The 11,028-nt window shown below is 38.7% G+C and overlaps 1 pseudogene; it reads left to right on the plus strand.

Annotated features, from left to right (window-relative positions):
• The first annotated feature begins 6,826 nt into the window (after positions 1–6,826).
• LOC128630831 (general transcription factor II-I repeat domain-containing protein 2A-like) lies at positions 6,827–10,059 on the plus strand (annotated as a pseudogene).
• Positions 10,060–11,028: the final 969 nt, after the last annotated feature.

Genomic DNA, 11,028 nt, shown 5'->3' on the forward strand with positions numbered 1-11,028 from the left:
AACTTGATTAATATTTCACTTAAACCTCCCCTTTTGTGTAAACATCTAACAGTGATGCAACAGATGAACTCATCGTGAGCTTATAGTGTTGAATGATTCAAGAATTTATCGTAAGAAATTACTGAGGAATGTGCAGATGCATTTTCCCTAGATACTCAACAGTGCAATTTTCCAAAACTGACCATAAGATGACAACAAAACACGATCCTTAACCTTTTCTTCCTAAGAGACTTGGCATTATTTTATGTGCAGCAGAGCAGACATATAACACAAAGAAAAAAAGGTTAAATATACACAGTTTGAATCTTTTGAATATTACTGGTTCACTACAGACAAGGTGTTCTGGCTGCTTTACCTTCAGTTCTGTTACAAAAGGATTAGTCTTACATGTTCTGATAGAAAGTGTGACCTATTGTACCTTTAAAATATAGACTTCAGCCATCAAGATTCATAAATAGAAAACTTGCCAGACAGAGCAGTTTCATCAGGCACTGCACAAAAACTCAATAATGCCAGCTACAGAGAGGGCATATAGAGCCTTCTTTAATATCCTGGCTGGAGAAAAACTATTTTACCTTGTGTTTTGGCCATGTGCTGAAATTGTTCTAGTAACATTTGGAGCAGTGGGTCATATGAAGTCAAACTAGGGATTTAGAGCCAAGCAAGCAAAGCTTGTTCAAGTATAAAACACCACTAGACCAGTGGTTCATCTATCAAAGTGTGCATACACGTTCATAGAAAGCGCAAGTACACACAAGAAAATTTTCTATCTTTGTATGCTTGTATCTTTCTCATTTGTAAGTCGCTTTGGATAAAAGCGTTTGCTAAGTGAATGAATGTAAATATATATATATATATATATATATATATATATATATATATATATATATATAATGTGTGTGTGTGTGTGTGTGAGAGAGAGACAGAGAAATATATAAGTAAGTTTTTACTAAAACAGTCTTCTAACTCGTTTTAAACAAACACATTATAATAATATTTAGTACTGTGCATACAGTATTAAATAGTTATATTTATAGTTTGTTACTAATACATTGCCTCTTTTTATGTATACAGATAGAAGTTCTTATGCTACTTGTGTACAGCGTTTGATGCCTTATGCGTGACGAAAGAAAAAGGTTTTTGACTTTTTTCACACACGGAACAGCTCTTTTTCTAGACATGTGGGTGGCTCTTAAAAGAGCCGTTGTGTTCGCGTCGTTCGGTGTTAGAGCGTTTAACCGCCGAAGCCGTACAGAGTGCGTCCTTGGCGTTTCAGGGCGTACACCACATCCATGGCGGTCACGGTCTTTCTCTTGGCATGCTCGGTGTAGGTGACGGCGTCGCGGATCACGTTCTCCAGGAACACTTTCAGCACACCGCGAGTCTCTTCATAGATCAGACCAGAAATACGCTTTACACCACCACGGCGAGCCAGACGGCGAATAGCCGGCTTGGTGATCCCCTGGATGTTATCGCGAAGCACCTTACGGTGACGCTTAGCGCCTCCTTTGCCGAGTCCCTTACCACCCGATATGACAAAATCATATTCAGAAAGAAAGAAGAAAAAAAAACTTACATAGTCAAGGTACAATTACACGCAAATAGAGTCCCACACTGAAGAGTCTTTAAACCAAGATGTGCTGCTTTTTAGTCTTCTTAGTTCTTTTTGAATGTCTTTGAGAACAACATCACTGGATATAAACGTTTGATTTATAGTCATTTTGGCTCTTGTTTTCCAGAGTTTAGATTTAGTCAAACATATTATGAACCAAATGAAGTCATGCTGAGACTTGCTACAATTTTCTTTAAAAATGCCATAGAAAATTGAGTTCATATTTATTTCTATATTAAGACCAATGATTTTTAATTCATCCCATGTTTCTTTAGAGCGATAACACTCTAACAGGAAATGTTCGAGTGTTTCCTCTTTATTACAGTTAGGCATCGGGCATTTACTGGTTTTTACAAAACAGCTCCATTTCACACCGGCTCTTACTGGGAGCCTTCTTACAGCGACTAACCAAGTTGTATCTCTCAGGTGTTCAGATAGGATTTTATTCTGTAAGTTTTGGAGACATTCTTTGTTTTGGTCTTCCTCCAAATTTCTGAAAGCCACAGGGTTACTATAAACTCGATCAACAATTAAAAGATATATTTCTTTGCTCGAGTCTTCCACCCAATCGATGTTTAGATCTTTAAATTGGTTAGTGAAGTCGGAAAACATCAGTTTATAATACGGAATTCCTTTCCTCGATGGACCTTGCTGCGGGGGTTTCCTCCGGGTACTCCGGTTTCCTCCCCCAGTCCAAACACATGCATGGTAGGCTGATTGGCATGTCCAAAGCATCCATAGTGTATGAATGGGTGTGTGTGATTGTGCCCTGTGATGGATTGGCACCCTGTCCAGGGTGTACCCCGCCTTGTGCCCAATGTTCCCTGGGATAGGCTCCAGGTTCCCCATCACCCTGAAGAGGATAAGAAGTATAGAAGATGGATGGACGAACGCTTCAAGGTTAATTATTTGTCATGCTATACCTGCAAATAGACGATGTACTGAGTGATTACGATTAAAATAATTTACGGCTGCAAAAACTAATCGATAATAATCAATTATGAAAACCTTCGGCAATGAATGTCATTATCAATTAGTTGGTCTGCTGACGTCACGGGTGGCGTTTATGTATGACGTCGCTTTCATGAAAACACAGGTGCAAAACAGATAACCCGGCGGTAAAAAAAAAAAAAAAGTGTGCGTCCCAAGTCATCTAAGGCATGGGAGCATTTTACATTAAATGCAGCAAAGATGGTAACGTGCATGTTCTTCAAAGTGGAGTTTGTGTGACGCGGGAGTACCACAGTGATGTACGAGCACATGAAACGAAAACACGTTGGTGTCATGGACGAAGGTGGAACATCAGCACGGTAAGCAAAAACCTGAGTATATCCACATTATATGAAGATGTGAAAATGGTGTAGTCTAGTTTAATTCCATGCTATTGTGTAAAAAGCTTTGTTTACTAACTTCGGGACAGTCACACTAGATGTATTTTGTCTCGAGCATCAGGTTGTGCAGCATATTGATGGATTAAAATCGCGCTACCACAGAAACAGGTTAAATTAAACACGGTGTGAACAAAGTCAAGCAGTAAATCTAAAGGCAGCTGATAACAGCAGCAGTAAAAGATTTTGTAGTCACTGTAGTGGTTTTCATCGAATGCTTATGCGTTAGTGTATAATTGTTCTTGTCCTTTTAAACAAGCCTGTTAGCTTTCTGCGTTTCTCTGTGTGTATGCTACAGTTAACTTTGATCTGTTTTTCAAATGCCATCTACTGCGGCTCTACTATGTTATATAAATTAACAGAATAAATTAACAGAATGAATTATATATTTGAGATATATTTGGTTTATATTGTCACATCTGAAGTACAGCATGTCTGTGTAAAAGAAATTTAACAAAAAATGGTTAAAACATGTATAAATTATATATTATTTAGATCTCTTATATTAATCATGGTTGCCATCAGCAGTTATCATTATAAACAATGAAAATATTAATTTACATATAAATTGCTTCTTGCATACTCAATTGCTGTTTTTTAAATTTATTTATTTCAGAAAGAAACAGCTCTCCATGAGTGAATTTGTTCGGAGGAGAAATCCCCCATGCACTAAAACTACATTTTTACCTTTGTTTTTGATTATTTATATTTTGGGTATTATTTAAAGTTTTGCTGCTTAAAACTGGACAAACTGTAGACAAATGACTGTTTGTCAATGTTTGTTCAATGTTTGAAAGGTTTAAATGTAAAAATTAAAGATTATATTAGTAAAACTATATGTGCCTTTTGCATTTTTTTTTTTTAAAAGTCCACACACAAACACCCTGAGGGTATTGGGGGGTTATTTTATTATAATAAACAAAATCTAATTGAAAAAAAGTTTAGTTAAAAAAAATCAGATTAATCAATTATCAAAATAATCATTAGTTGCAGCCCTACAATAATTAAAGAACAATACATCATACTTTTTGAGCCTATGAATATAAACCTGCAATTCCCTTCAAGCCATCATTACTGTATGAGTTGATCTTATAGAAAATTAAAGCGCACCCATTATGGCTTTGAAACGTGCCTAATTTTGTTTTAAAAGTCTCGTACAATAGATTTATATGCATCCAAGGTAAAAAAAAAAATAATAAAAAAAATAGGGTGAGGGTTTAATGTGCTCATAATTTATATTGCAACATTACCTTTTTTCCACCCAGTGTCAAAAACGACTCGTTAAATGATCCATTCTAAAAGTTTCACTCTAAACTCCTTTCAGAGACCAGGGATTTTTATTACAAATCTATGTAGGTTAGTACAGGAAGTAAGTCTGGAATTACTAACGACTCGTTTCAGTTCTTGAGAATCTGTTCCTTCTTTTGTGGGTTAATAACTCCGTTTGTCGTTTGCTTTGATTTTTGAAACTTTTAAAACATAATAGGTGCACTTTAAAATGAATAAAATAAATAAGACTTACATACATCTTACATACTGTACAGACCATATATTCAGCAGAACCTTTTTGTTTCAAAGTAACTGATAAGTGATGAACATTTAGCACATAGCTGGAGGGATATTAGTGATTATGGATCTTCGGGGAAAAAACAGGATTTGAACTCGCAGTCGTTCAGGCCACATGCTTGGTCAAACTGCAGATTTGCAGTGTCAGTGTTGTAAAGACTATTGTTACTTGTTACTGGTACTCAGCTGTTGTCAGAAACACTAGACTGGCTCATGCTGGAGTCAAAATTGAAAGAGTAAAGGCTCACAGGGACAAAACCGTTTAACGTCCTTTTAACTGCACGGATATTTAATCTACAAGTTACCAGGCAACTTGACAACATTCTGCAAGGCAACCCAGTTTGAGGAAGGGCATTACTGTTTACTCAAACCTTTTGTAGCGTTGAACTACATCATAATGACTAAACTGTAAGGAGAAGTGCAGAGAAGCAGAGCTCTAGCACATTTAATTGATGTCACGTCATGCAGAGCTGATGGAATAATAACTTTTACATTTGAATGTTTCCCGCTCATGTTCACAAAGCTCCAGCCCAGGATCTATGGTTGCCCATAGAGTGTCTCTAAAATGATTGACAGGAGGCACATCCAAACACAAACAAGCTTTCCAGACCAGAAGTCTTTTTTTAAACAGGTTTTCTAAGTGACTTGATGCACTTTTGCTAAGGCCACAACTTAATCCATTATTTTTATCATGTTTTACACATCTCCCAGGTTATTTGTACAAGTGAAAAATAAATAAATAAATAAAACTATTGTACCTTTTAAAGGAAGATGAACAATGCGCTCATTTTTTACTTTACAGTCCCCACAAAACAACTTTGAGAGCTGTGATTTGATTCTGTATGAAGACAAATTTCTTTTTGAAACAGGAAATAAGAGTGGTGACATTGTTGAAGTGTTACACAACAGTTAACAGTGTTTGGGATACGCCCAGCTCTGAAGAACATTAATGCTAATGAGCTGCTACTGTTGAGCAAGACCCCCACATTCGTACACATTCTAGAGAGCATTTAATTGGACGAACACAAGTCTAGTGCATGCTGAAGCATTAAAATTGTATCATTTTTCCCCAGAAGTGACTTTAAATTTTTTATTTTTTTTAACTATGGTATTGGAGGCCATAACAGATACAAAAACATCTCGAAACACCAGTTTTGATTTCAGGAGCAGCAATTTAAAGACTTTACCAGAACAATCCAGAAAATATATGAAAGATAAAAATATGATGATTTTATAGCCAAAATCAAAAAAGAATACAAACAAGTATAAAATTAAATTCATTTGACCTGAAATGTGAACAGAACTTCCATCCAAGCCCTAAAACTAGATAAAGAGAACCCAATTAAACAAATGCATTATAGTTTTCACATTTATTCACTGAGCACAATTACCCAACATTAAACACCTTTGCTGAAAAAAGTATGTAAACTTTTGATTTCAGTAACCGGTGTGAGACGTTCGAGCAGCAATAACTTGAAGCAAACATTTCCGATGACTCACTCAATCCTGCACAATGGGTTTGAGGAATTTTGGCTCACTTCTCCTGCTTCAACTCAACGATGCTGGCAGGCTTCTTTGCATGAACTGCTCTTTTTAGGTCCTTTCACAACATTTCTATTGGGTTAAGGTCTGACTTGGCCATTCCAAAATGTTACATTTCTTCTGCTTTAACCATTTCTCTGTAGATGTACTTGTGTGCTTCAGGTCGTTGTCTCTGCTGCAAGGCGCACTTACAGTTAAGCTTGAGTTCACAGACAGATACCCTGACATTCTCCTGGTACAATCTAGGATTCATAGGTCCATCAATAATGGCAAGCTGGTTCGGACCCAAAGCAGCCCCAAACCATAATGCTGCCACCCCCATGCTTCACGGTTGGGATGAAGTTCTTATGTTGGGATGCTATTTTCGGTTTGTATCGAACAATGATTTTCAATTAAAGCAAGAAGTTCTATTCTGGACTCATCTGTCCACAGAACATTCTTCCAGTAGGCTCCTGGCATTTCCACATGGTTGTGAGCAAACTTCAGACAGGCAGCAGTGTTCTTTTATGGAAAGTAGTGGCCTGTAGGTTCTCAGATGTTACCCTGGGGTCCTTTATGACTTACTGAGATATTATTCACCACACCCTTGGAGTGATCTTTTTTGCTGGACGCCCACTCCTTGGGAGAGTAACAGTGGTGCTGAATTTCCTGCATCTGTATGTCATTTACCTCACAGTGGATTGGTGGAAGCCAAACTCTTTAGAAATGGCTCTGTAATCCTTTCCAAGCCGGTGAGCATTGACAACTCTCTTTTTCTGAGGTCCTCAGGAATGTCCTTTGATCGAGGCAGGGCACACTTCCATAAACCTGTGTGGTGAAGACCAGACTTTGATGGTGAAGACCCAAGTTAATGTTCTTGAAACATGGGCGGGCCTAATTGCCATTCCCTTGATTGAAACGCCTGACTTCAATCAGCCCCATTTAAATGAACTCGTACTCCTAGACTTCACATTCCTTTTCCTACAAAGATATTTAACGCTGGATCATTTTTGCTTAATAAATAACTGTAAAAACTACTGTTTTTTTTGCATCTGTTGTTAACCGGGTTCTCTTTTACCTAGTTTAAGGACTTGGATGAAAATCTGATCAGGTTTCAGGTCAAACGTAAGGAGAAATACAGAAAACTGTAAATGTTAAACTTTCTAGCTGCACAGTAGCTGTAGATCAAATGAGTCATATTTGCTTGCAGTCGCTCACGTTTTTGTGGTAGGAAATCGTGTTATTGACACAGAGCTGTCGATGCATGTATGTTTAGACCAGGCATGGGCAAACTACAGCCTGAGGGCCATATACGGCCTGTTGGGCTTTTTAAACCGGCTTTAATCCGAACTTGTCCAAATTATATTATTAAACCTCAGTGTGGTGTATTACTCTCTACTTCACTTTTTCGCTTTGCCCTTTGAGCCCTTCTGTAAAAATGAGTGGACCAAAGAAAAGAAAAGTGGACAGTGAGTGCCGAGTGTTTAATAAGGAGTGGACAACAAAATATTTTTCCACTGAAGTCCGATCAACGGTTGTATGCCTGATATGCCAAGAAACTGTTGCGGTTTTCAAAGAATACAATATCAGCCGTCACTTTGCCACGAAGCATGCCAACTACGCTAGCAAGCAGTGAACGCAAGAACGGGCGGCTACGGCTCAGAGGTTGACGGATAATTTACAGACTCAGCAAAAAATTTTCACAGACAAACTGCGATTCAAGAGTGAAGTACCAAGGCAAGTTTTTTGCTGGCATTCAAATTACCAAAGGCTAGCAAGCCTTTCTCCGAAGGCGAGTTTTTGAAAGAATGCATGGTAGAGACAGCAGGTCTCCTGTGTCCGGAGAGCAAATTAAATTTTGAAAAAATCAGTTCATCACACAGGACTGTGACTCGCCGTGTGGAACTAATTGACGAAGATATCGCCAGCGAATTGAACAAAAAGGCGGAGTCTTTTAAGTTATATTCACTACCACTAGATGAAAGTAACAGCATAAAAGACACTGCTCAGCTCCTAATTTTATCCGAGGGATTAACGACAGTTTTGAGATAATGGAGGAGTTTTTGACCATGGAGTCCCTGAAAGGAAAAAGGCGGGGAGAGGACTTGTATAACCAGGTGTCTGCTGTCATCGAGAGAATGAAGATACCTTGGAGTAAACTTGCTAATGTCACCACGGATGGATCGGCAAATTTAACTGGAAAAAACACTGGGCTGTTGAAAAGAATCCAGGACAAGGTGAAGGAGGAAAACCCTGACCAGGGTGTTATTTTCCTTCACTGTATCATTCATCAGGAATCTCTGTGTAAGTCTATATTGCAGCTTAAACATGTCGTGAATCCGGTCGTAAAACTTGTTAACTTTATACGAGAAAGGGGACTTCAGCATCGTCAGTTTCTTACGTTCCTGGAGGAAACTGATGCGGATCACCAGGACTCCTCTACCACTATCGGGTCCGCTGGTTAAGTTTGGGCAAAGTGCTTCAACAAGTGTGGGAGCTCAAAGAGGAAATTATCGCATTTTTGGAGTTAACGGGGAAATCCGACAAATTTTCTGAGCTAAGCGACAACAACTGGCTTTGTGACTTTGCGTTTGCTGTGGACATATTTTCACACACGAACGAGCTGAACATCAAGCTACAGGAGAAAGATCAGTTTGTGCACGACATGTACACAAATGTTAGAGCCTTCAAATCCAAGCTGACTTTATTCTCCAGTCAAATTTCAAACAAATCTCTCTCTCATTCCCCCACACTAGCCATGCAGAAAGAGGCGTCCCGAAACGTGAAGAAATACAGATCACTGGGCGACCTGCTAAGAGAATTCTGCCGTCGGTTCAGCTGGTGTCCTGTCCCCTGTCACAAGACCCTGAAACAGCACCACAGGAGCTGCAATTGGAACTGATCGATCTTCAGTCTGACTCAGTCTTAAAGGAGAAGTTCAACCCTCTTAAACTGAATGACTTTTATGCTTCACTTAATGAAGAGACATTTCCAAACCTCCGGAGGACGGCACAGAAGATGCTGATGTGGTTTGGCTCGACCTACGTATGTGAGCAGACATTCAGCGTCATGAACATCGACAAAGCCCCTCACAGATCCAGGTAACTGACCAACACCTTGGATCTATCCTGAGAATTGCCATAACAAAACTAACTCCAGAGTTTGATGCACTGGCAAAAAAGGGAGATCAACAACACTGTTCCCACTGAAACTGGACGCGAGTTTCTCTACTGTGTTATCAAATTAATGCATTTGGAAAACAATTTGTAGAATGAGCCTTGCATATTCATGCTTTGCTACCTGTTAAAGGCCAAATCCTTTCATGTAATGGCTTTTACATGTCATTTATATTAGTTCACACAAACACTCCATCCGTCTGTTCCTGGCCCGGCCCCTCTGTCAAATTTTAGAACCCATCGTGGCCTGCGAGTGTCGTGAATAAAATCAACCTTTTAGCCTAGGTCAAAAACTTCAGAGACCGAGAGTTTAGTAGATGTCAAAAAGTAAATAAACTTTATTGAAAATCAATAAAGTGTGACAGTCTGCAGAGTGTCTGAATTATGCATACACAAACATGTCTTTATATACCTATCTCCACAGCATAGTCTCTGTAGGTGGGGTTTTGCTTTTCCTCGTTGAAATAGACCAATCTTCTTTTGCCACAATTAAATATTCATGTCTATGTGTTATGTTAAATTTGTGGAACATGCACAGTTAGTTGTTTTTCTTGAAAAGGTTTCATGAGGACAAGGTTTCTTTTTTTAAAAAAAAGGTTTCACACAGGCTTGTGTGTCTTGACCTTGACTCCCTTCTTAGGGCTCAATGAGCATCTGTCTGTCTCTATCGGTTGTCCCCGCTGATATCTACCTCCTTTCCCGAGGCCCTCTCCTAACTCCCTAATTTGTACCTGCCTCAAAGTTATTTACTCACGCATGCGAATATCTACTGCCAATTTTTATTGCTGTGGAGACAGGTGCCAGCTAATACAGAAGAACAATTGTTGTGCACTGAAACACAGAGTTCATTCAACTCAAATCCACTCAGAATAGAACCTGATCAAACATTGTTCTATGGATTTAGATTATGCTTCTAACCGTTGATTATACATATAGATGATGTTTTTTAACCAATATTGATTATACGATAATGCTCAAGTAATAATTCTAAATGTTGGTTACATATTGAATTCACTTCATTAGCATATCCAAATGTCAGTTACACATATTGTTTGCACTTCAGATATTTTCCATATATTCTCCCCCTCTGGGGCTTACTAAGCCCCATCTAGCTAGAGAGAGTAATCTCACTAGTGATCAATGTATGACCACGTCAGCCTTCTACCAATGACCAAATCCTGAAACCACTCTCTCTGGAGACCAGAAACAAACATCTCCCATTGGCTAGAAAGGAGTAAAAAATTCTCTCTCTCTTTCCCTACCCACAAAAATCAAGACATTGTTTGTAAGCGTGAGGATGCGTTTGGTTCAGCACTTGCCCGTGGTTGTCATCGTGATGTAGAGTACACAGTTGATTAAGCACATATAGCTGATACAAGTATAGACTAATAAACATGAATACGAATCAAATTTTCTCAGTTTGATTAATCATGACAGTGATCACCCTGTCTCTTAATCACACTTGATTATATTGTAATAGAAAATGTGAAAATTTAAAAATAGAAAAATGGAAAAAAATAAAAACTCCATCACATCCTTTCTCAGGGGATGTGTTAACAATGTTTGTCTTCGACCCAGATACTTTGCATATCGCGGGGACGACCCTTGGGGAGAGGTCAAGCTAGTACTTACACCCATGGCATGGCTCATCAAGCTGCTTCTTCGTCCTCACTTGAGGAACTGGAATCTGTTCCATCCTGTTGCAGCCGATCGAAGGTCCAATCTGGCTCACTGATTGTCTCATTCAGTTCTAGTTCAGTACTGT

Source organism: Ictalurus punctatus, unplaced genomic scaffold (genome assembly GCF_001660625.3).
Source record: "Ictalurus punctatus breed USDA103 unplaced genomic scaffold, Coco_2.0 Super-Scaffold_100068, whole genome shotgun sequence".
Taxonomy (NCBI): Eukaryota; Metazoa; Chordata; class Actinopteri; order Siluriformes; family Ictaluridae; genus Ictalurus; species Ictalurus punctatus.